Genomic DNA, 27,629 nt, shown 5'->3' on the forward strand with positions numbered 1-27,629 from the left:
TAATGGGTTTAATTATACTAATTAATTAATTACCTACACTAAAATATGTCTAAAAAAGTATGTGTATGTATGTTTTACACAGAACTGTAGTCCCATAGGTATGTTTTTCATCAGTCTTCCTTTTGAAATCTTCTGCTTTACTGAGAGGAGAAACTTCTAGTAATTAACAGCTTTGGGAAAAAATTTCAATCTGCTTTAATTTCTCACAGCCCAGGAAGTAAAGCTGGGAAACTGGACCCTTTTTGTAATGCTTTCTGTGAAACTGATGTTGTTCTGTGGCAAGACATTTCTTTATCATAGCATGAAATTACAATGAAAGAGGATCATGTGGATTTAACTATCTGGAATCTCTAATTAATTTTGGAATTGTTTTGGGTTATTAAAACAGTACAAATCCCCCATTCTTTCTGCAATCATTGCAATTTTAGGGTGAGCTACTACCTGGCCTCCCATCCTGCCCCAGTTTATTAATAGGACTCCAGAGTTCTATACCTAGCTTGTGGAGGATGCACAAAAACAAAAAATGGTAACATAACTTGTAAACATTCCCCTCTTATGTAAAGCTTAAGCAGATATTAGCAAAGGGAGTTTTCTTTACTATCAATTGGCAGAAAAATGACAAATTATTCCCAGCTTTCTTCAAAGCTTTCCCTTTACTCCATTTGTAACTCTAGGTTATTAAGGAACTAGTTTCTGTGGGAAAAGTACTAGCAATGAACACCTGCCAAAAGGACAATCCCAAATTGCCTTGTTAGACTCTAATCTCAACCTAAAATTAATTTAGATATTCGACACTTAATAAATCTCTCTTTCAAACCATCTGTTTGTTACTCCCAAACAACTAAGGGTATACCTGCACTGCAAAAAATAGAGGACCCAAACTGTTTAACCTAGCACAGGTTTAGCGAAGAAGGTTTAGACAGAGCTATTTAGTTCTTTTCCTCAAAAGGCAGTAGAGGAATTTTACTGAAAAATTTGGCTCACTGATATCAGCCCTGAAACCAGTTGAAAATAAGGACAGAAGAATAACTTGTATTTTCAAATATTTCAGTTCAGATCTCAAAGAACTCCTGTTTTCCCTTCCTTCTCCACTGCGCCACATCACTGAGGACTAGCTCAGTTTTAAATGCCACCATTACAGTTTCTGACTGCTGGGTAAACTTTCCCTTATAATACTGGTTTAAAAAATATTGTGCTGCTTGTAATCCCCAATGCTTTTCCAAATCTTTACCTTCACCCATTTCAAAATCACACTGTGACATGACTTACATTGTCACCCTTAGGCCAATATTTCCAGAATCACATTCCTTACCACTGCCTTTGACAAAAATATTCCACTGATTATTTCCTATGTATGTATACATATGTATACACATATACAAATATTTACATATATATACACCAATATTTTAAATTTGAGTACATGTGTTAAAATTGTGTATGTATATGTACAGGTTTTTTTAGTTTTTCCCTTTTTCAGAGCTACTTTATCTAAGTGGTCTGACCTCTTTCTTCATCTATGGAGAGCAGAAATTGCAGCCAGAAAGTACCCTGCCATAAATCTTCTTTGAGTACTCAATTCTCCTCTGCAGAAGAGAGCAATACATAACTTGGAACTGAGCATCCTTAGGGACCCCTGACAATTTTCCCAGGAGCCAAGTTTTGCTATATGACCTAGTAGCGTTTGTAACACAACCTCAGCATTCTTTTTACAGCCAGATGTATAAATTTTTAATATGATTTTTTTTTGCTATTAATATAGTATTGTTCATAATTTTTCATCCTGTCGCTGATATTCTATGAGAATTATAAGCAAATATGATTTATTCTGAATAGCTTGTGCCCTAAGTAATTGTTACACTTCGTGATTGCTATTAGTCTTTTTGTACCTTCTGATGCTCATTTTCTTCATCTGTGGTTTAAGCTGCATATAATTCCTTGTAAGCATACCAATTTTTCATTTATTTCTTCTGAGCCTAACACTTATCTGTGTCCTGACAATATATTTTACTATACTAGAGTAATATGCAGGTGGTAATTCAAAAATAGTGCTAATACTGAACAACTGTACTGATGACTATATCACTACAGCTTCACCAAAACAAATATAGTGGTTTACACAACTGAGGTTTGGTTCTATTTTTATTACAATTGAGTAATTATTAGCAAGAACTCCTATAGGAAATAATTAATGAATGTCAGGTTGGGAACAAAGCTGAATTGGAAGTTGTTTCTTTCACCACTAGTTTGAAAATGCCTGCATGTCCCATTCCAGTAATTTCAAAGCTTTGTTCTAATACTGTTTTGTTTTTTTTGTTTGTTTTTTTGTTTGTTTGTTTTTTGGTTTTGTTTTTGTTTTTTTTTTTTTTTTTTTTTTTTTTGTTTTTGTTTTCTTTTTGTTTTTTGTTTTTTTCTAATAAATAAGGGTTCAAATTAATTGTAGCTAAAAGATTTACTGTTATTATTATAGAAAAAGATGACAAATTAAAGGCTATCCTTAAAAGGTGTCATTCCCTTTTATAAAAGTAGTCAGTTTTTTAATTCTGTTAAAGCGTGAGAGCAAAAGTCAAAGCATGTCCTGGTTTCCTCTTGGCCTGGTAGTTCATGTTATCTGTTTCATAAGAAGTGGAGTCATTTCACACTAAAGAATGATTTCAACTGTGGCTTGTAGGAGTTTAGCTAAAGATCTAAATATTTTAACAGGAATTAACTGAACATCTTAAATCTGGTTTTAGATATGTTTTTTGCAAAATAAATTACTGCTTTCAGTACTTCTTAATATGAAAATAAGTAATACTGACAGAAGGCTTATTTCAGTATCAGAAGATATTGTTGGGAAACACTACATAAAGATTTTTTTTTTCCCCTGCAAAGAAGAGGTGATTGTTAATTTAAAATAGATAAACACTTTAAATGTTATCATTAATGTGGTTGTTTTGAAAACCACTAAATAATTTCAATTACTGTGCATTTGAAACAAATGTTTTAAGAGGAAAAAGTGAAAAGAGCAAGCAATAAAAATATTAAATGCAATCTTAACTGCAATCTTAAATGCAGTTTCCTTTAATCTAACCTGCACTTCAGATTAGATTAGACTTTCTTGGGCCAATCTTGTATTCAAAAGTTGGTTTTGCATTTGTCAAATCAGTATTAAAATACGGAAGTTAACAATATTGGCATCCTTGGTCACCATGTCTATTTCAAATAGAGAATAACATACGCAGCTAAAACCCAAAAATACTCAATTACTGGACATACTAGTTTTCAGCACTCTACATTCTGGAAAAGTGGCTTGTTTTTACAAAGGTTACCAAGATGGAATTTGAATTGGTTTCAAGTTGACAGTGCTCTAAGGCACTTCATTTGCTCTATGGCAACTCATTTATTCCAATAATGAGTGGTGTTCCTCAGGGGTCAATGTTGGGGTCAGTGCTGTTTAACATCTTGGTCAGCAACATGGACAGCGGGATCGAGTGCACCCTCAGCAAGTTTGCCAACAACACCAAGCTGTGTGGTGCAGTTGACACACTGGAGGGAAGGGATGCCATCCAGATGGATCTGGACAGGCTTGAGAGGTGGGACTGTGCAAAACTCAAGAAGTTCAACAAGGCCAAGTGCAAGTTCCTGCATATGGGTCAGGGCAATCCCAAGCACAAATACAGGCTGGGCGATGAGTGGATTGAGAGCAGCCCTGTGAAGAAGGACTTGGGGCTATTAGTGGGTGGAAAACTGACTATGAGCCATCAATGTGCACTCACAGCCCAGAAAGCCAACCATGTCCTGGGCTGCATCAAGAGAAGTGTGGCCAGCAGGTCCAGGGAGGGGATTTTGCCCCTCTACTCTGCTCTGGTGAGACCCCACCTTCAGTGCTGTGTCCAGCTCTGGGGCCCCCAACATAAGGAGGACATGGACCTGCTCGAGCGGGTCCAGAGGAGGCCACGAAGATGATCAGGGGGATGGAGCATCTCCTCTGTGAGGCCAGGCTGAGAGAGTTGGGGGTGTTCAGCCTGGAGAAGAGAAGGCTCCAGGGAGACCTTATAGCGGCCTTACAGTGCTTAAAAGGGGGCTACAGGAAAGGTGGGGGGGGACTCTTTATCCCCTGATAAAGTGCATCATTCATTGTGTACATTAACCACATTTATATTTTATTTCTGTTTCACTTGCACTTTTTGACAGCCTGAACATTTTTACTGGTATCTTGGAGTTTCATTACAAAATGTCTGCAGGCTACAGACTGATAGTCATAAATAAGAGGAGTCATATCATTCTGACCTTATCAGACTGCTGTGGACAAATTTTCTGCTACCAGGAGTACTTGATAGTATTAATCTGATGTCTTTTATATTAAAATTTAGGATATCTACTGGGAAAAGCAAAGCTGTCTTGAAAAAAGAAATGTTGAACTAAACAAAAATTTACTTTTATTGTATAACATGTGTTTAAGGGTTAGCAAGGTAGTAATTCAGATATCCTGAGCTGCCTTTCTGGTACTCTTGAACATTTTTAAATTACCTGTATATCTTTTTACTTTAGTAACCAACCGGCCTATCTACAGTAGAAATTAGTCCTTATCACAGAGTTGTATGATGATGGCTCAATAGAAGGAAATGCATAAAACACAGCACAGGTCCTTGAATGGAAGGAAAAGCCTATGGGAATTACTATTATCTGAGGTGTACAGTTGCAAGAGCATATTCTCAAATTAGTGGTTTTGTTTTACTTGAATACTTGAAATAACAATGCAAGGTGTGTTTTTAGTTAATTTAAAAAAAAAAAAAATCAAACACACACATGTAAGACCATTTCAGCTAGTTTAAAGCAAATAGTAGTAATGCATGAGTTTCTTTACACACATAATTCATAATTGTTTCCATTAAATTCACCACAATCAAAATAATTTCTAAGCTCTGTTTTTCAATTATTTTTTAGTTAATATTTCTTGAAACAGCAAATGCTTTGGAGGCAGCACTGATTCTAATAGTTCTCATAGCAGTCTTGATAACAGGTACCTGTATCAAGGACATAGATACTTCAGATTTAGTTCAGTAAGAAGCATGGACGCATCTAAAACACACTTTATGTGGCATTTCCTTTATGCAACATTGCCTTCCCCCTCCCCTCCTCCCCACAGATGATAACTAGAAGAAATTTATAGAATAATAGAATGTTTTAAGTTGGAAGGGACCTTAAAGATCATCTAGTTGAAACTCCCCTGGCACAGGCAGGGACACCTTCTGCTAGACCAGGTTGCTCCAAGCCCCGTCCAACCTGGCCTTGAACCCTCCCAGGGAGGGGGCAGCCACAGATTCTCTGGGCAACCTGTGCCAGTGTCTCAACACGCTCACAGTAAAGAATTTCTTCCTTACATCTAATCTAAATCTACCCTCTTTCAGTTTAAAACCATTACACCTCGTCCTATCCCTACACTTCCTGGTAAAGAGTCCCCCCCCACCTTTCCTGTAGCCCCCTTTAAGCACTGTAAGGCCGCTATAAGGTCTCCCTGGAGCCTTCTCTTCTCCAGGCTGAACATCCCCAACTCTCTCAGCCTGGCCTCACAGGGAAGGTGCTCCAGCCCCCTGATCATCTTTGTGGCCTCCTCTGGACCCGCTCGAGCAGGTCCATGTCCTTCTTATATTGGGGGCCCTAGAGCTGGGCACAGCACTGACAGTGGGGTCTCACCAGAGCAGAGTAGAGGGGCAGAATCCCCTCCCTGGACCTGCTGGCCACACTTCTCTTGATGCAGCCCAGGACATGGTTGGCTTTCTGGGCTGTGAGTGCACATTGATGGCTCATAGTCAGTTTTCCACCCACTAATAGCCCCAAGTCCTTCTTCACAGGGCTGCTCTCAATCCACTCATCGCCCAGCATGCATTTGTGCTTGGGATTGCCCTGACCCATATGCAGGAACTTGCACTTGGCCTTGTTGAACTTCTTGAGTTTTGCACAGTCCCACCTCTCAAGCCTGTCCAGATCCATCTGGATGGCATCCCTTCCCTCCAGTGTGTCAACTGCACCACACAGCTTGGTGTTGTTGGCAAACTTGCTGAGGGTGCACTCGATCCCGCTGTCCATGTTGCTGACCAAGATGTTAAACAGCACTGACCCCAACATTGACACCTGAGGAACACCATTCGTCATCACTCTCTACTTGGACATCGATCCGTTGACCGCAACTCTTTGGGTGTGTCCATCTAGATATTCCTTATCCACCAAGTGGTCCATCCATCAAACCCATGTCTCTCCAATTTAGAGACAAGGTTGTCATACCGAACATTGACCAAAGCTTTACACAAATCCAGGTGGATGATGTCAGTTGCTCTTCCCTTACCCATCAGTTGTGTAAGCCCATCATAGGAGGCCACCAAATTCATCAGGCATGATTTGCCATTAGTGAAGCCATGTGGACTGTCACCAATCACCTCCTTATTTTCCATGTGCACTACCATAGTTTCCAGGAGTATACGCTGCATGATCTTGTCAGGCACAGAGGTTAGACTGACTGGCCTTTAGTTCCTTCATTCTTCCTTTAATCCCTTTTTAAAAATGGGGTGTATGTTTCCCCTTTTCCAGTCAGTGGGAACTTCATCACTTCATCAGACTGCCATGACTTCTCAAATAGGATGGATAGTGGCTCATCCACTTCATCCACCACTTCCCTCAGGACCTGCAGATGCATCTCTTCAGGTCCCGTGGACTTGCTGACCTTCAGGTTCCTTACATGGTCTCAAACCAGATCTTGTGCAGTGTGCAGTCCTCCCTTTTCCCATTCCCCACCTTTACATTCTGCATCTTGGATGGTGTGGCTGGAGCCCTTGCCAGTGGGGACTGAGGCAAAGAAGTTGTTAGGTACTTTAGCCTTCTCCAAATCCCTGTTGACCAAGCCTCCCTTTTCCTTCTGTGGGGAGCCCACATTTTCCTTTGTCTTCCTTTTATCACCAACGTACCTGTAAAAGATTTTGCCAATAAACTTTGTCATTGCATAAACTATGACTAGAAAGAGGAAGAAAAATGATGTTATTGTTGTTTGCTGCAGTTTTTAATGTGTAATTGTAGCCAATAGCTAAAAAGACTGAGTTGTACATTTGATTCCTTTCTGACTGGATAAAATTTTGTGCACATTAGAAGCTTGAAAATACATTTTATCATCAGTGTAATGCCACTGATTTCAGGAATACCATACTAGTATGAAAGACTAATCTAAAACATTTCTTCCAAAAAATAGTTTTAACCTTTGATTAGCTTTGGTGACATCATAAACATAGGTTTGTCATGACCAGTGCAAAATGTAATGTTATAAAATATACACCATCTGTATATGTACATTTCCATTGAGCTGAATCAAATTAAACTGTACTCCTGAAATACACAAATGGAGCTATATAAAAGTTTTAAAAATCAACTTCCATATTTTGGAGCACCTACACCATGATTTCCTAGGACAAAACTAAAAACTGAAATTCTTTAGGACTGCAAAACCAACAGTGGGCATAGTCTAATTTGTCAGAACACCAGGGATTCCTTTCTTCATATCTACGGTGAATGAATCTGATTAGATTATGTAATGCATCACACTTACTTGGTGAAATTAAAACTTTTTTAATATAAAAATGTATTATATTCCTAGTGGGAATTTGATTTCTTTTCGGCTTTCATGTGCTACAGACTGTCCACAGTCAACATAAAACTGGGTAGAAAATCACAAAATGCAATTTGTCAAATGTAATATTTTAATAAATCCTTACTGGAGAAGGAACTGTTATGTTTATGTCTATCACAATGAGTACAGGAGTTTTGATGAAAAATATAAAAAGCATGTAAACTTCATGTATTATTAAACAAATATGGAAATGTATATAGGGCAGCATTAATTCAAAACAAAACTGAAAATATAAAAACCAGGCTGATATAGTACAAAAAGTAATGCAATGTGACATTTACAAAAAATTTTTTTTTCTCCTGTACTGAAGAAAAAGAAGTGCACCCTCAGCAAGTTCACTGACGACACTAGGCTGAGAAGTGTGGCCAGCAGGTCCAGGGAGGGGATGCTCCCCCTCTACTCCACTCTCGTGAGACCCCACCTGCAGTGCTGTGTCCAGCTCTGGGGCCCCCAACATAAGGAGGACATGGACCTGCTCGAGCGGGTCCAGAGGAGGCCACGAAGATGTTCAGGGGGCTGGAGCACCTCCCCTGTGAGGCCAGTCTGAGAGAGTTGGGGGTGTTCATCCTGGAGAAGAGAAGGCTCCGGGGAGACCTTATAGTGGCCTGCCAGTACTTAAAAGGGTTTACAGGAAAGCTGGGGAGGGACTTTTTGCAGGGGCGTGTAGGGATAGGACGAGGGGTAATGGCTTTAAACTGAAAGAGGGTAGATTTTCATTAGATACAAGGAAGAAATTCTTCATGGTGTGGGTGGTGAGGTAACAGATTGCCCAGAGCAGCTGTGGCTGCCCCCTCCCTGGAAGGGTTCAAGGCCAGGTTGGACGGGGCTTGGAGCAACCTGGTCTAGCAGAAGGTGTCCCTGCCTGTGGCAGGGGGGTTGGAACTAGATGATCTTTAAGGTCCCTTCCACTCCAAACCATTCTACGATCCTACATTTCTATGAAGTCATTGATTGGTTTTGTACTTTTTATGAGCTACTTTCTTTTCCTTGCTTTTGTCATGATACCTGTATGTAACATATATAATCCTTTATTTCTTTTTGCACTAACAGCTTCTAAGACTGTAGTTTTGTGGTATTCTGAAAATCATGTTGCTGTAATAAGCTATGTGAGGGCACACTGTAATATAAAAAATAGTTCAATAATATACCTGTAATTAGTATAAAGGTACCTAAGTAATCCTTTAGTTGGGTTCAGGAGAGCTCTGCTTGTGAATTATTTCAGTCCTGAATCTGTTGAAAATTCCCATTTTTTTTTAATTTATTACTAGACAAATCAATTTTGATAATCAAATGGTGAGGCCGGGCCAGACACACTGAAGTTACTGTTTAAATGCAGGTTATCTATTTTTTAAATAACTAACACCCATATTAATAGAGGAAGAACTGCTAACCTTTTTAACATAATATAGGAACTTCTGATATATCACAATCTCTTAAATATATGCAGCTGCTCCATAGTTTATTTTCCTGAGTAAAATTTTTCCTTTTAGTATTGTAATTATTACCTCAGAATACTATCCATGATAACGTATAGCATTCTGAATTCACTAGTTTACAGGAAGACAGTGTTGCAATCATATATACAAAGGATAGACAGAAAGCAGTGCTACAGCAACACATAATAAATCTCAAGGGATACCATGTTTACCCTAGTATATCATATATTATCTTAAATTGATCTCTTTATCTTAAACTGCTAAGGATATGCTGTATCAGAAAATGATGAATGAAATTACAATAGAGAAATTACTCCTCTCTTCTGTAGTATGGACACCATCACCATACCTGCCCTTTATTAACAAACCCCTTGTTTTTCAATATATGGCTTTGAAATAAATTACTTAGGCATTTTCTCTAACCAACTTTCTCAGTGCCAGAACTTTAGAATTTATAGTTTATTTCAACACTTCTGCTGGATCTTTTTTCCATATTTCATGCACCACATTATATCTTTTCCTGTTTCAACAGCTTTTTTACGAGTGCCAATTTTTAATTTAGGTTAGAATCATTCAACTGCTGTACTGAAGATTTAAGTTCAAGACTTAACATTAGGCTAACTTTGCATTAATATTTCTAATAATATTTCTGTCATTCAGCAATATATCAGGTCACCATTATCTGCTGCCACACAGGTGTAAATTTTACATATTTCACATAAACTTCATGAAAAATGGTTAGGGTAAGGTCATTCTGCTGTGTGAAACTAGCATTACATTTGATGTGCTCTGCAAACTAACAAATAACGAGATTTTTCATAATAATTAATAGAACTTTTAAAAAACAGATTAAAACCTGAAGTGCTAAGATTGCATACATATTTTTCACATCTTGTCTCTATGTAGTTATTTCCAACTAACACAATAAGAACATAGAGGAACTACAGAAGTTATAGAAGCAATTGGTTGCACTTAATGCATCTGTTGTCATGTCATTAGTTTATTCTGACACTATACTCAAAAGTGAAAGAAGAGCAGCTAGCTCCAGTCATACATCTTCATCTCATACCTCACTACCTTCCCTATATGCCTTATAAATATTATCATCTCTCCATGCTTTGTGTCAGTTTCTTCTCCAATCTTTTAATACTCCAGTTAGCTGGTAACCCAGTAAAGCTGAAGAGGAACTCAGACTGGTAATCCTTAGGGATTGTGTGTGTTGCTGTGTTTCTGTGAGCAATGCTTCCCTACCAGTGTCTTTCTACAGTCATCTGCACTAGGGCTGTGAAGGAAGGGAGCAATAATGCAGACAGCCAGAGAGCAACTGGCACTGTGGAAACCATAACTACTGGTCCCATCACTGAAATTAGAGGCTACATTTCCTATGGATTACATTTCAGAAGGTCTGTGTTTGTAAAAGCTAGCTGCTGGATTTAAGCTTTTTTAAAAAATTCATCTATGGAAAAAATGCAAACTTCATTTTTCATACAGTTAGTAGAACTAACATATCTTGTCAGAATTATTCTTTTTGAACATCCTTTATCAGTCACCACCTGATTCCACTGAATCACTGAATCAACTAGATCAACATTATAAGAATGGGAATGCATCTGTATTATCAGGAGACAAAGAACATTCACATGGTAGAAGCTGTAATTCTGGATCATCTGCTTATTGCTAAGCAGCCTCAGGTGCAGTATTGCCTGGTTTTGTTTACTTTTTATAATATTTGAGTATACACAGAAAAATTTACACTCTAGAGTATCCATAGATATTTTCCCATGTAATTGCTTTTGGGGTAGTTTTCATCAGTTTCATCTTTATGAAAGTGATTTAAGACTTACGCATAGAATAACTGCACAGAGTGGAAAACAGCAGTTTAATAGCAATGAGATTATGACTAGAAATGTAGTTCTTTGAATAATAGACTACTTTCGTTATCAATTATGAATTAAATGTTGAGACCATCATTGTTTGCATCACCTACCTGCATAGTATCCCTCAAGCCAAACTTTAGGATTGGGGAACTCATGCTGCTGATTATGACAGTGGCAATATTCTTTCAGAACTCTGTGGGTGAGGAAGAGTATATATGGGCACTCCAATGATAGCACAAGAAAATAATTCTGAAAATGTCCTTTCAGGAAGAATCACTCAAAACAACCAAACCAACTGACCTCTGTTTATTGGTTGTGGGTTTTTTTGTTGTTGTTTTTTGTTTTTTTTTTTTTTTTTTTTTTTTCCCTGTTGTTTATTCAAATAATATGTAAGTTTCCTAACCTTTCTCTGTTAATAAACAATTTAAGCTTTACTGTTGTGAAGTTGTGATGCATTGATCCTGTCCTGCAACTAAGTATCCACCAACTGCTCAATCACTCCATTAGTTTTGGGGGAGGGATTCAGGAGGGCAAAAGTGAGAAAAACTTGTGGGTCAAGATAAATACAGTTTAGTAAGTGAAGGAAAAGAAAAAAAAAAAAAAAAGAGTAATGTGAAGGCAATTGCTCACCACTTCTGAACAGCAAACCAATGCCCATTTCTGTATCCTCTGCAAAAAGTATAATATTCAGCATGGCACTTTTCAGGAATTGCACTTTTGAAATAAAATCTCAGTGCCAACTTTCTCATTGCATTTTAAACTGTTTGTGCAAACCTTATCTCATAAAATAATAGGCATTTAATTCACAAGTCCAGTGAACTACAAGTTGTTTGTGATGGTCTTGTTGCTTCTGGCTGACATACTGAGACCAGTCACTTCTAAATCTCTAGTCTATACTAGATATACTAGATATTTTCTATATCTAGATATAGTATAAATAGATAGTGGGTATATAGATATAGTATATATAGATACATATATATATTAGATAGAGTATAGACTCCCATGCTGCCTTTGTACTCTCCCTTAAATAAGTTGCTGTTTAGTGAATTTAGAAGTTAAGATATGATTAAATTTTCTTTGGTGTATTAGGCTATTTTTTCATTTCAGCTCCAGTGTAAACTGAAAGCAAATGACTACCAATATGAAAATCATGTTTTAACTGGAAAACATTAAAATTCTTTCAATTTCTGGAAAAGGTACAATAGCTGATTTCAGTACAAATTTTCTCAGTTTTTGAACCAGGAGACTGTGATTTTACAGTTTTATTTCTACATGTTCACTTTTACTTTTTTTTTTCTAAAGAGGCAAGATATTGCAATCTGAACAAAGTAATTAATAAGTATCTGCATAACATTTACTGAATGGTCTGTGCTGCTCTGGCTATCACCCTTTTATTTTAACATGTAATAACTGCTTTGAAATAGATATGAAATAGAGTTTAGATGCTTGTCCAAATAGTCTACTTTGCCTTCTATAACCATTCAAACAATGTCAGAGAATACTGTGAAGATTACACGGAGCCATAAGAGTGTGAAATCACATTGACTCAAATTAGTCAAAGCATTAATAGGTTGAGAGTAATTAGCTTTGTACCCTAGCTATATTTTGAGAATTATATTAATGCTGATTTATACTATCATACTAAATCTTTCCCAGTGAAGAACTGCATTGTGCGAGATAGAATACCACACTGTACTGCCTCTTAAACCTCCTGAATCCAGGCATGTAAAGAAGTCTTGAATGAAGTTATCTCAGTAGCTCAGAATTTTAAGGATGTTAGATTGTCTACTGAAGGTTGAGACCATTATAAAAGATATTTCCAAAGCTACTTTGCCAGCCAGCTGCAGCCTCTCATATTTATTTAGAATCCTACACAACAATTTGGAGAGAACCAATTTAACCAGGTGGAAGACAGCCATTTATATGGTAATAACTCAGCAGCCATATCAAAGGTCTCACAGCCATGGCAAAGAATCTGCTTTTGTTATCTTGTCTCAAAATACAGCATAAGAATAATCTACTGACCTCAGCATCTGTGTAAACTAATTGAGAGAAATGTAAGAGGATTTTCTATTTTTTTTTCCAAGATCAAGAACAATATGAAAACCAATTATGTGATATGGGTCTAGATACAGAGTAGTTTAGCTTGCAATAGTTTGCATTGTTAAAAGTCCTTTTACTTAATTTCAAATTTTATTTTAAGAAAGAAGTTTCCGTCAACAAGAGCTGTAAAAAATAACTCATTTAATTTTGGCATGTTGGTTTTTGTTGAAAAACTAGTTAATGCAGCCTTGCAAATGACAAAATCCCATATTCTACTACTTTATGAGAATAGTAAGTGTGTAGTGTGATTTGTATTATTTTTAAATGGTCAGAAGAAAAGCACAACTTCAGATATTCATATCAAGACATTTCTGGAAATTTCCATTCTTAAAATTCTGCAGAAAAAGATAATACTTAGAAGGCTAATCCAAACCTCAAACTTTTTTTGCTGCTAGTAACGCGGATATATTCAGATCTTTGCCCAAATGTCACTGGAGAGAAGTGAGGTGATCTCAAAACCATGATGGTAAATGGAATTATGAATTTCCCAAGATTCTTCCTGGCTTTTAAGACTCACTGGACATGGCTTTCTAAATGCTGTGAACCCCAGGAATTCTTTTCCTGGGAACATTCCAATGTATAATTCCTGACCCTAATGGGCTGTTTTGCCTAGGAAGGAAACTCTAGTATGTGAGACTGATGAAAACCACAGCACTGATAGCTGTCAGGTTCTTGAAGCCCGTAGGTAGGGTCCTGAGCCTTGGACACAGTTAGTGAATCTGATATTTCTGGAAAGTGAAAAACATTGAATTCACTGATGTAGAAATCACTTCTACAAATTCTCAATACCAAATAGAGTGAAATAGAAGTTATTCTACACTTATTACTTTCAGTGTGAGAAAACACATTTTAGACTTTAATCAGGTTCCACTTGAAGCAGATACTTTGTTCTCACTCATTTAATGTCTTGGGTATCCTATTAGTTGATACCTGTAATTCCCGAGCACAGGTATATTCTCCAAGTTTCAAAATATTAATTTTCTATTCAGACTGATCATCTGTTGAATTAGATGATCTTTTTGAGTCCCAATATGAGCAATATGGAGGGAATAACCACAATATATTTTTAGCAAGGGTTTTCTTTTTTGGATTTGCTTTAAATTTGGAGGCTCCCAATTAGTACTTGCTGATATATTGCCAAGAAGCTTATTCAAGTTACTAAAGTTGTTTCTGAAATGTTTATGAAAAACAGATTCGACTGTGGTGAGTGCTCAGTAAATAAAAAGGAGTTTCTGTGATTAAAAAAAAATCCCTTCTCGTAAGACAAGAATAATTTCAAGGATCATAAAGTTTTAGTTTGGATGCTTTAGTTTTATTTGTTAGAAGGCACCAGGCATTTTCCATGTTCTGGTAAATTGTGAGCTGTAATTGTATTGGGTTTGCATGGCAAGGTTTTGGTAGCAGTAACAGTGGTCTCTGTGAGAAGCTGCTAGAAGCTTCCCCCGTGTCTGACGGAGCCAAGGCAGCCGGCTCCAAGAGATGACTTGCTGCTGGCCCAGGCCAAGCCCATCAGCAATGGTGGTAGTGCCTCTGAGATAAAATATTTACAAACGGGGAAAAATACTGGGAAAGTGCAGCCAAAAGGAGGAGTGAGAATATGTGAGAGCAACAACTCTGCAGACCAAGGTCAGTGAAGGAGAGGGAGAAGGTGCTCCATGCGCTGGAGCAGAGATTCCCCTGCAGCCCCATGGTGAAGACCATGGTGAGGCAGGCTCTGGCCCTGCAGCCCATGGAGGTTAACGGTGGAGCAGATCCCCACCTGCAGCCCACAGAGGACCCCATGCTGGAGCAGGTGGGTGCCTGAAGGAGGCTGTCACCCTGTGGGAAGCCCACACTGGAGCAGGTTCCTGGCAGGACTTGTGATTCCATGAGGGACCCATGCTGGACCAGTTTGTTCCTGAAAGACTGCACCCTGTGGAAAGGACCCACACCAGATCAGATTTATTGAAGCACTGCATCCTGTGGGAAGGACTCACATCAGAGAAGTTCATGGAGGACTGTCTCCTGTGGGAGAACCCCATGCTGGAGCAGGGAAGGAGTGTGAGGAGTCCTCCCCCTGAGGAGGAAGGAGCGGCAGAAACAATGTGTGATGAACTGACCACAATCCCCATTCCCCTGTCCCCCTCTGCTGCTGGGGGGCAGGAGATAATCAGGAATAAAGCTAAGCTTGGGAAGAAGGGATGGTTGGGGGGGAAGGTATTTTTAAGGTTTGATTTTATTTTTCATTATCCTACTCTGATTTGATTGGTAATAAATTAAACTAATTTCCTCAAGTTGAGTCTGGTTTTGCCATGATGGTAATTGGTGAGTGATCTCACATGAGCTTTTAATTATGTTTTCTCTCCCCTGTCCAACTGAAAAGGGGGAGTGATAAGGTTACTTTGGTGGGTGCCTGTCACCTACTCAGGGTTAACCCCTCTTGATAATATATTATTGAAACAACGGTGTCTAAACAATTTTTACCTAAACCCCTTTTGTCTGTTAGGTAAATTGTTATCTTTCTGTTACTTGCAGTTAGCTTAAGTTTTCCCCAAGTCTTAAAAATATAATTTTAAATTTTACACACTCAATTTTCTTACTAACGTAGCATACTAGAAGACACTAATGCAGAAATGCTATACCCTCATCAAGGTAAGATTAAAATATTTACTCTATTAGGAACATCCATCAGTGATTTATTTAAGAATAATATAAAGAGTGAACAGATGGCTAAAACGTATACCTTGTAAAGTAGAACCCATGTTTTAATAACTGAGTATCTAACTAACTGGCATTGTTCCAATGAGTGCTTCATCAAGTTATTAAACTTTCACCAAAGTCATTAAAATCATGACTTCATTCCTGAGGTGATCACCAGCCAAAAGATTACAACTGTGCCCTGTAAATTCCCCCCTCACGTAGGAAGGGGTACAGCAGTGTTTGAAAGCTTTTGCATAAAGGAACCAAAGAACAACCTTCCAAAATCCACAGAAACTGATACTTGGAACATTCAAAGAGAACTGGATTCATGTCTTCTACTTTCTTGCAAAGCCCTGACCTCAGTTTCTTTTTCCTGGATTTTCCAAATAGTTGGGATTTGTTTGGGCTGTACTCCAGCCTGGACTATTAAAAATCCAATTACAAGACAGGCGAAGCCAGCTTTTATGCTGGAGTATCAGGCCTTACCTGCCTGATTGTGACTGGAATATCCTGAGTTCTTTGTTCTGCCCTTGTGTTTAACCTGCTGGTCCAGGGGAATTGATTTGTCTGATTCTTCCAGGGTAGGTTTTTGTTCAACCTCAGAAGAAATTGTATCAGCATTGTATCTTTTCCTCTATCTTTAAGAAGATCCAAATAGGGTCTTCTTTCACACTACTAAAAATATATGTTAGTAGTCAGATTTGGGAATAGATAGCTCTGAACTCTACAATATCCTTAATGTGTCTTCAGATCATTCGTTGAATGCTTGAAAACTATGAACTGAAACAGCTTGTGGCAATGAAGCTTAACTGAAAGCAGGCATGCCCCTGTTGAGAAGCCCTGAAGCCTGTTTGTTTAAGATTTTTTTGGTGTTATCTTTTGACAAAGGTTAAGAAGCTCCCTGCTAAGAGTGTTGGCTATTACAGACCACATTGTTTAGGAATTTTATTCTTCCTTTGCTAAAGTGACTGCAGAAAAGAACCACCTAGCTGCCTAACTTGGATGTAAGAATTGTGCCAGAGGCACAATAGAAAAAATACTACTCCTGTACATTCAGTGAACAGGATTTATATCCAAAGATAAAAGTTTTTAAACAGCAGAAATTTTCAGCACACTTAGAAAGCTACAGAAATTTTTCTGGTGACTCATATGACTGATATTTTAATTAACTTTATGAATATTTCTATTTTTTAAATACAACAGATGATGTTTTAACTATACAATTAACAAGAATGCTGCTCACTTTATAAAGCACTTCTGTATTAGAAAATCATTAAAAATGGCTAACAATAATGATGAATTTGGATGCATCCCTAATGAGTTAATTAAAATGACAGTAAAGTTTCAGTTTTAATAAGAATTCTGTTGCTGTCAATGAGATGAAAGTATTTGGGCAGGTTTTTAGCATCTTACCTCGGTGCCCAGTGGATATAACACCAGAATTAGGCCTAAGTAATTAATACTAACAGAAAAAAAATAATTGTTAAAACCTATAATTGCCATCTGTTCTTGTCAGTATTATTAATGTGCATAGAATGGCCTTTATTACAAAACAGCTTACAACTGTAGTGTTGACAAAATTTGTTTCTTTCAAAGTAGCTGGACTTGCATTAAAGAAGTTAAGGTGGGCAAACAAATTCAAAATGTTAACACAGCCTAATAGCATTGGTGTATCAGCCAATTTATAATTAGTTGTAGTTTGCAAGGAATGCAGATCTCACTGGAATAAAACCACTATATCTAATACTCATGGAGAAGGTTCTGAACCATTCATGCACTATACTTCGATATCTTTTAACTGCTATACTTAATCTCGCAATGTAGATTTGATTTATTATTTTTTGAGGAAAACTTATGCCTTGTTTCAGTTTCAATAGATACTAGTGTTCGGTTAAGTTATTTGCTATGCAAAAGTAAGTCTTTTATCAGTTTTGTAAATTTCGTATACTCTATATTGCAAGATTTTTGACTCATTTTTCTAGGCCTAGAAGGAACAATTTAATGCTGTTTACCAAAATTATATTTTACAACTAGTTATTATCAGATTCTTTTCAATCATACTTTCCTAAGGCTTATTTGTGTTCTTAGGTTATCCCCAGATCCCTGCATTCTCCTGAGTGGCTTTTAAATCTGGTAGCTAATTTCTTCAAACTTGACAGAGGAGTACAGGTCTGAAAAATATTAGGTTCTTATAAGATTAATGAACATTGGTGTTCAGGTAAACAAAGAGGGATTTTATTCATTATTCTCTGTAATATAGAGGGAGGGTGTTCTGTGATCTGAGGCAGTACTCACGTTTGGCAGCAAAGTGAGCCAGTTGTGGATGGCCAACACTTGTAAGCTCACAGAACATCTCATGTCTGGCCATAGAAAAACAAATGCTGTTAGTTCTGTGGATCACCAGAGAACATGTGCTGGAACATTTTTATTAGCATAGGATTCAAATTAGAGTTACTCCTAATTAAATGTACATCCCTATTCAGGATAGTATTTAAACAAATGTATAGCTTTAGGCAAATGTTTATACTGAGATTTTCCATTGCTGAAAAATGTTTGAAATACTTTCTGAATTGGCTCAATAGAATTTTGCCTCTTGAGGCAGTGGGCTCTGCAACTGACCAAATTCAGAGAGAAGTTCAGAAAGCTCAGTTTAGACAACAAAATTGAGAGCCTTGATAACAAATAGCAAAATCAGCCTTGTTGCTATCTCTGAAGAGTAACGTCTGTTGCAAATATAAAGGAGTTTGGTTTGATGGGTATTTTTAATTAGTGTGTCACTTCACTTACATCTATATGCCTGTTTTATTATCCTGGTCATTAATTAGCGTCATTAATTAAAATAATTTTTTTTCAATTTAATTTTGTTTTAATGCCAACAGCTCGAAATAAATGCTTTTAAACAGTTAGATTCATAGCAGATCACCAAGTGTGTCTTGAAATAAACTGCTCTTAAAATATCTTATGTGTTTTCTTGTTTTAAACTTTTTGTTTCCTCACAGTACATCTAGGACTTAATCCTTCAAATTATTCAGCATTGGGAGATTACCATCCATTTCAGTACACAGATAATAGATGGTACATTTTTTTCTATTATGATTCTCACAGGGCTATTCAATTGCAATTCCTAAGGAGTAGTTTGAGGAAGATTAGGTAGAACTGTGGGATGTTCTTAGGTTTAAGTAATCTCAAAAGAATTTCAGATATAAAAATGTATGGTTCAATATACAGAGAGGCTCATGAGCACAGATGCTCAATGCTTCTATAAATACTTTCTCTTTATATACTAATTTCAGCCAAACAGATAGAATGGCAAATTTCATAAGGGAAATAGTGACATTTCTCAGTTCAGAATTCATAATATTTTCCTGATGAGGACAAAGAATTTATATATATATCCCTTTTATATTTGTCAGCTTGAAAGGCAACAGTAATCACTCACAGCAAAGTTTGTAATTCTTAAAGCCCTGGTCTTAAAACTCTAATCAAGAACTTGTCTGTAAAGAAGGATCTTAGAAAACTTTAGCTTATTAAACTGGTCTGTGCTTTGGATGTCTCCTTGCACCAGGATAAGAAGCTTTTCTTTATTTGCAGTACTGAATTAGCAACTTAAGTTGTTTGATGTGGCTTTGTTGTGTCTCCCTTGTAATTCCCATCTCACATAGTTCTTTTAAAACAAATAAGGTGCCTATTGATCCTACTTATGATCTGTTTGGTTTTGATTATTACCCACTAAGCATACAGTTGCGAGGCATGGGTTTTCATGGGTTTTGTTTGACAGGATTAGCTTCCAGAAGGAATCCAAGACTTTAGGGGCTTTCTTTGAACCGCTTGAAGATTGTTTCATTTTGGCATAGCTAAATTCACAGTACAGTTTATTTTCTGTGGGATGTTAATATTCTTATTGTCATCCTTCATATACAAGGTGTGCATCAGAGTCAGGAAACAGCTGCTGACAAAGATGTTTCCAACACTCTTGTATTTCAGTAAGGTTATTCAATTGCATATCCAGTTATAAATTATGCTACCTCATCACAATTAACTGCTGGGAAGCCAAGGACCAGCATGCAATTAATGCTCTTGTAAACCTCAATAGTATTTAACATTTCATTTGTCACAAGTAAATGAGTTTACATTATTTTCAAGTATACAAGAGCAATGGTTTATGGCAAATACCAATACTTGCTATGTCATCTTCAGGAGATTCACATGCACTTTTTTGTGTCAGTATACTTACTCAGATAACTCATTGTTCTTACCTTGTTAACATTGATAAGAATCTGGAATAACAGAGCTGCATATTTAAGGAAGTGATTGTAAGATCATAATAATTAGAATATAGGAGCATAATAAGAACAACATAGTCCTGGTTTATGAAGATATCAAATAATGAAACAAGATGCTATATTTTACCTTCAAGGGCCTTCAACTCCATTAAATATAAAACCCCAGAAGCAACATGATAGTCCTTGCCTGTAAAAGCTGACCAACCAGTCTTCATTAGTAAATGATTATGTTCACTTACAAATATTAAGATGGAAATAAACACCCAAGAAGGGTGAAACAAATAATAAATACACTGCTTTAATCACAAAATAAATGCTGATGGAATATTTCAGATGAAGTTATTTATGCACAGAGTAGTTGTCAGTCTAGACTGGCTGATCTAATTGATCCTAATTATAATAACACGTACACGGGTTATCCCCTCTATTATAGGATGATGCTTACCCCCACAATTACATTCAGTAATTCTGTAATATCGTGCTATATTATTTTCTTAAACATATGACACTTCAAAGTAGCTGGACTTTATAAGTTCATAAATCCACGTACTAAAACCAACACAACTAAAAAGTCCTGTGAGTTTGAGGCATAACCTGGCTAGGGTCTTCCAAATAGCCAACGGTGTATGTGAAGAGAAATCCCAGGCTTGCAACCTGGCATTCTGTTACAAAGTTCTTACCCTAAAACCTTTGTTCGCATAGTGAGTGTGACATATAACCTTGGTTCTTTAGAGCAATTCTCTGCTTCTCTCTTGAAAACCAGGAACATCACTAGATGATCTTACAATATCATGTTGGATTTTATGATCTTACAAGATCATTTAGCTTTTCTGGAAAAAGGTAATTCTGTAAATGAAGTTTTTATCACTGGGCCAAATTAAAAATTAGGAGAATTCTTCAAGGTTTAGTATCTTGAAGAGTAACAAATGCTAGACTACTTCTGTAAAACTTATTATGCCATTTGTTATCAGACCACACTGTTTATTTCTTATACTTAGCATACGTACAAAATATAAGAAGACTTGCTTTTGTAATCTAAGCAGTCCCTAGTCTTTTGCAGGAAGATATCTGGTTGCTGGATGTTACTGATAAAAGTGAAGGAAAAATGATCAAACTTTTTCTATTTACTAGAACATAAAAAACTAATTGAAAGTTTCTACTGGGGCTCTTTTACTCCTGCTATGTTGAAGAGATAGATGGGGAAACACCCATGAGGAGTCATCTCTGAACACCACAGCAATTTTGTGTGTTCTCAACTTATGCAGCTGTTCATTTTACAGTATTTTTCTGTTATTCAAGCAGCTTTCAAATTAATGTAATCAATAACATTAATGACCATTAAAAACCAAAACAAGTAGTAGCAATGGAATGTTAAATATAGAAACCTTTTGTACTTGATATCAAGCTGTCTGTCAAACTACAAGTATTTCTAAACTGGTGGGCACTAAGAGAGATATATTAAATTTTTTAACCAAATACTGAAAAATTTCACATGTGGCAATAAAATAGAATGAATGTTAATTTATTTCTCTTACTTTCTCTTCATTTGTCCCTATATACATATTTTTTTACTATTGTTAGCTGTATACACTGATACAAAAATCCCTTGATCATTTCTTAGATGTAGTGTATGAAAATATTTTGCAGGTGCTGGACTTAAAATTATCACTTCGGCTACCATTCAAACGGAGACAGTAATGAAATTTCATCAACACTATAAACACTTATGCCTCCATTGGCTTTAAGCAGCTGCCTTGAGGACCATATGTACTTGTAGTTATAAATCTGTATTATACATAAGAAATAGATCTTGGAGCAATTCTTACTGTTTTCTTTGTTTTATTCTTTTGAGTGTTGCCATTTCTGTTGCAGTCATTTTATTATTTTTTTTCTGACTGCTCTCTATACGAACTAAGATCAAATAATACGACTTTTAGAGGGAGACATGGACAGAGGCAAGGTATGATATTGAACCGAGGCTAGAATATCAGTTACAGAAAAAAAAATAATGTTGTCACTTGTATATTTAGATTTCTAAACTAAAATTTCCTTCATTGTTTTATACTTCTATCATGAATGACAATTTCAAAGGCTTCAGAAGGATACAAATAGCATAATTATAAGACTATTTCTGGGTCAAATTACAGTGATGGTGTGCAGCATCATACCTGCTTTCCTATGTAGATAGCTCTCTTTTACTATTCCTCACCTCTAATGTGTATTTTCTAACTTCTTACCTTAAGTTTTCCATGCATTTTGACTAGGTTATAATATTTATCACTGGGTTATAATATTTATGCAATCAGTAACATATATATAGATGTTCTGCTGTCCTCAGTATTTATGTACTATTTTACTGTTTGCAAATTAAAAGCAAAACAAAACAAAACAAAACAACAAAAAAAAAACAACCAAACAAACAAAAACAAAACCCCACCAAACACAAAAAAACCCAACATAGTATCCAGAAACATTCATTTTCATTGCCTTGGGTAATGTTTTATTTTTCCTTATTTTCGTTGGAGCTAAATGATTTTAAGCTTTATTTCAGATTAAATATTAGGAGATGAGGAAAGTGGCAAGAACAACTTAAGTGGAAATCTTTTCGGTCTACTGTTAATCTTTTGGTAGTGTTAGTGTAAGGGAGGGTGGCTTTTCTGTGTTTTCTCTGTTTTGAGACTTCCAGTAGAAAGGGATTGAATATTAGCTATTGTACAATATTGAAGCAACCACAAATGCTATGATCCTAAGGTTTTTTTCTGAACTCCTAACTATTTTTATTTTCTACTCTAGAGCTGCAATATGCAGAAATTGCTTCCCATTCTCATAGTTTTTCAATAATCTAGGCAGGTTCAGAAAGGTTCCCTGAAGTTTGTATGATAGAATTTACAAGTAGGCTTCTTGTACTTTTGTGAGGAAAACCAGGGAATGCTTTATAAGTTATATTTATCATTCTTAAGTTTTGTTTGCCATTTAACATGTAAACCATTTTCCAAGGGGAATTATCATTTAATTCTTTTGCTTTCAACTTACTACTTCATTTCAGTTGTAAGTCATCAGTGCATTTGGCAATTCTACAGCTAGTTTCTCTGTCTTGGTAATTTATGTAGATTAGAAGCAATAAAGATCTGAAAACTGACTCCCCCATGACCCTTTTCAACACTTTGCTTTCTAATCACTTTACTTTAATCAGTTCTTTATCTGTTCCCATGTTTAACCTGAATCTTTCCTGCTTTCAGTTTAAAATGAAGACTATCATTTGAGACATTATCAAAGACTTTATGTAAATCCAAATTATGGTGCTTGTACTGTTATTATCAATTTTCTTTCTAATCTTCTCAAAAATAAAAAATAGCTGGTTGTCAAGATGTTAATTTCTTTAAATGTTTTATGATGGTAAACTATTTGTTTTAAATAACTGACAATTATTTAATGCTCATAATGTTTAAATGTGTTATATGCTATTGTGTAAACTATGAATTTTTAAGGTCAGTTCTTTCTGCTTGTTTCCTTTCTATGCCACAATGTGTCACTGTGTGTGTACACTCACACATATATATTGGCTGTAATGGGGCAGGGAAAGCGATGAGTAGCAATTCCTTTGCAGTTTCAGTATATACAAAGCAAAGTACTGTAGAACTATTGAGGATTGCAAGGGAGTATTGTGCCTTTGATCCTGATTATTTGGAAAGTTAAAGAAAAAGACTGCACAGCCTTTCTCCTCTGCTCACTGCATTTTAGGAAATGTGTTTTGTTTTGTTTTGTTTTGTTTTGTTTTGTTTTGTTTTGTTTTGTTTTGTTTTGTTTTGTTTTGTTTTGTAATTAAAAAGTCAGGTTTAAAAGAAATAAGTTGTCTGTAGAAACTGAGGTAGCCCAAGAATAGAAATAATATTTTGGGTAGACTGGTTGCTTGAGTAAGACTGTGTAAGAGCAGAACAACAGGATCTACTGGTGGGAAATAGTTCTGGAGAATAACCAAGTAGATTCCTCTTCTTTCCTCCTGATTGAGACATATGCATTCTATTTGTCTCCTTGTGAAGATAATATTTAGAGATATTACTTATATTTACAAGTATTATTTAATTATTGTAGAATTCTTTTAGCAATTACTGTTGTATCTATTTGACACTCTTCATTTTAGAGAGATAATAATGTCATTCCAGATGTTCGATTTTGGGTTTTTTTCCTTTAGATGAAAAAGTCAATACCTTACTGAACTTTGAATATGAGTGATCTTCTGCTGAGCCTAAAACTGTTGCCTGAAGATATTAATATGATAATATAACCTACCACTATTCATTACGTTTTTAATTTCCAAAACATATTCTAGATATATCATGTTCAGAATGATATCTTACAGAATGCATCCATTTTTCATTTATAACTCAGAAAATTTAAGACAGAAAAATCAGAATTCTTATGCAAAAATGGAGAAAAACTTAAAATAAGAGCTAATATTAAATATATATTCAGACTTTTCAGTCTAGTGGTTAGTGTCTCATCTGTCACAAAAGGATCCTTCTCTTGGTAGCTACTGAAACAGGTCGAGTCTGATTAGTCCTGACTGAGTCACTTAGATAGATTTGCCTACTTAATCTCACCATAAGTATAAAAGAACTAGGATTAGCATTGATCAAAATGATAAAGGTTTCTTTGAGAAGCTAAGGATAAAACTGAAGATAATGGTTCTGTTTTTCTTATTTTGATTATTTTGATTACAAGTAAAACTAAATGGAAGAATAGATAAGTGTTAGGGATTCAGGATAGGTGTGGAAGTCAGGATATGGTGCCACTCGCTTAATTTATTCTGATAAATTCAAAGTTAATGAAAATTTAAAATGCAATAAAATGAATACAAGTTCATCCAAGCTCTAGGAATCACTGAGAAACTATTAGAATTGTGGTATATACAATGAAAAGGCCCATAAAATCAAATATATGTTGAATTAAGGACACTGCCAGCATTCAGATTCTACTGTCGCACAGTCACCTACCCAGACAGACCCTGTGATGCACTCCGAAGTCTTAACAATTAAAGAAACTCCACCAAACTACATACTTAATGGAGCTGTACTTCAAAAACTGCTGTTAAACAAAACAGATTATCTTTCACCTGTAGAGATGCCTGAGTCCTTGGATGTCTAGTAAGGTGTGATAGACAATCTGCATTCTAAAATACACTAGTAGACTTTGCGTTTCACAGTATGTAAAATGAATGCATTTGAGAAGAGTAATATAGGTTAACAGATTCTGAAATAATACTTCAAAATATCATCAAAGTGCCCAAAGACTGAAGAACTCAATAATGTTTCGGAAATGTCTTTTTGTCCACTCTGCTCTGGTACATTTTACAGCGAGCAGTTACCATGGTAACATATTTAATTTATCAATCTTCAGATCTACACTGGCCCTCAATTCTACAACCATATTTTTCAATAGAGCGATGTTAGAATAGGATGTTTGCTGTCCATAATTATACCTATTAATCACTTTAGACAATAGAAGGATGTGTCAAGTTGATACTCTCTATTTACTTAGTGGCAAACTCTTGTATAATACGTGTGCTCAAGTTTGGAACAATCATACTTCCTTACAGTGAGAATGACAAAAGCTTAGTCAATACTTACAATAAAAATATCCTTTCTGTTTGCTATAAAATAAGCCCAAATACTTCAGAATGGAAGAACATCAGTGGCAGTACCAAACAGTAAAAGACACAACAGGCAAAAAGTTAAAAAAAAAAAAAAGGAATTTATAGTGCTTTCAGAATACTACTGAGCAAAAAGAGAAGGTAGCTATTACTAAAAATGCTTTCTTCCTTTTTAAGAAGAAAATGGTCCAAGAACGTATGAATTTCTCAGGCTGTCTGTTTTTCAACATATGCTTACTTGTTTTTCTGTTTGTTATGCTTTGGATTACAGTGGATTATTTTAGCACTCATTCTTTGTACAGAATGTCTTTGTTTCTAACTGAGAATATATGTAGCTATCTCTTCTACAATCCCATAAATAAACAATTATCTACTTAGAAGCCATTTCAGATGATCATTGCTTACACGAGAACAATTAATATGGCTAAAGGCTGAGTGATTTCAATCAATAAACAAGTGCATGGTATTTTTAGTAGTAAAGTTTGCATGGTATTTTTAGTAGTAAAGTTTTAAACTTCATGAAATATTCATGATCTGTAAATTTCCACATTTGTGTTTCTATAAACATTTTTTTTAAAATGTTTGCAAGCAACAAAATAGTTGTTGATTTAGAAGTATGGTTGGCTATTTGTTATTTAATTGGCTTGGAATAACTATGGAAGCCTCCTTCAAAATGATGCTAAAATTCTAATGCTCAGCTTCATTGTTTGTGCATATTTGAAGATTCAGCTCAATATTTTCTCGTTATTTTAGAGTATTCAATAGCAGGTAAATACGTTATTACAGTAAAAAATGGTAGAAATTCCGTAAATAATGAATACTCCAAAGATAAGGAACAAAAGCTATTCTCAGTAATGAGCAAGTTGTAATGCTGAATGTACTTCTGACAAAATATGGTTCTTGAACTTTCTGAAGAGAGGTGTAAATTTAAAACATATATTTTCATGACATTCCAATTAGTAATACGGTATTTTATGTGCAACAAAACAGGGGGGGTTTTAAAATATTTTTCCTATATTTCTTAGTATTTCACGTTATCAAGGCTGACATACTAACACAGAGTAGTTTGCAAATCTACCCCATTTTTACTACAGCATAATTCCTTTGTTGAAAGGTTATTAAATTATTTTTTAAAAGAAGTTTTACACATAAAATATATTTAGCTGCAATTTCATTTGTTCTGTAGCGCATTTCTGAAGGCATCATGGCTTTTACAAGTAGTTTTAAATAGTATACAAAAGAATTTAAAACTTTGCCTTTCCCTTATCTTTACAAGTAAGATTTTTTTTTTTTCCTAACCCCTTCTTGTACTTTCCCTCTCAAGTACTTAGGATTTTTCTACAATGAAACCCTGGGAGCACTGTCAGTAAAACCTTTATTAGTGGCTTCAATGAAACCAGCACACTTTTTACTAACAGACTCCTCCTGAAAAATTATGGTTTCAGGACAGAGTGAAACATTGCTATCGTATGCATATGCAATCTGGGGGGCATTATTTCATGTTTTCCCATCAAAGAGAAAAGGAAAGTTTCAGCTATCATTCCTGTAGTTTTACAGTGATTAAAATAAATGAAAAACAGTAGAAGCACTGAAGTGAGACAGTAAATTTGATGTACTTTTATCAAAAAGATGAATTTATGATACTTCCAGCCTGTTGGGATATACCTCTCAAAACCTAACAGGAAATAAGGCAAGATTTCTAAGAAATTCCTATTTTTTGATTATTGGAGTTATGAAAACAATTAGAAGTAAGCTGATTTTACTCCTAGAGCTCTGGAAATAGTTTTTTAGGGTTTTTTTTGTTCGTAATTTAATCTTATTTGATGCAGAAAATCTAATGAACTTTAAAAATTAGAACACTAAATAGCAAATATGAATTACTACTAAATGTTTGTCTTAAGTCTTTCTTTGTATGCACCATACCATACTACTATATGCTAA

The 27,629-nt window shown here is 35.8% G+C and overlaps 1 protein-coding gene across 7 annotated transcripts in view; it reads left to right on the forward strand.

The window, feature by feature from the left end:
* The window catches only part of TENM3 (teneurin transmembrane protein 3), a 1,343,701-nt gene that overhangs the window by 138,314 nt on the left and 1,177,758 nt on the right, over window positions 1–27,629 (forward strand). The gene's annotated exons all lie outside the window — the stretch shown is intronic.

Source organism: Tyto alba, unplaced genomic scaffold (genome assembly GCF_018691265.1).
Source record: "Tyto alba isolate M040663 unplaced genomic scaffold, T.alba_DEE_v4.0 Super-Scaffold_6, whole genome shotgun sequence".
Lineage (NCBI taxonomy): Eukaryota > Metazoa > Chordata > Aves > Strigiformes > Tytonidae > Tyto > Tyto alba.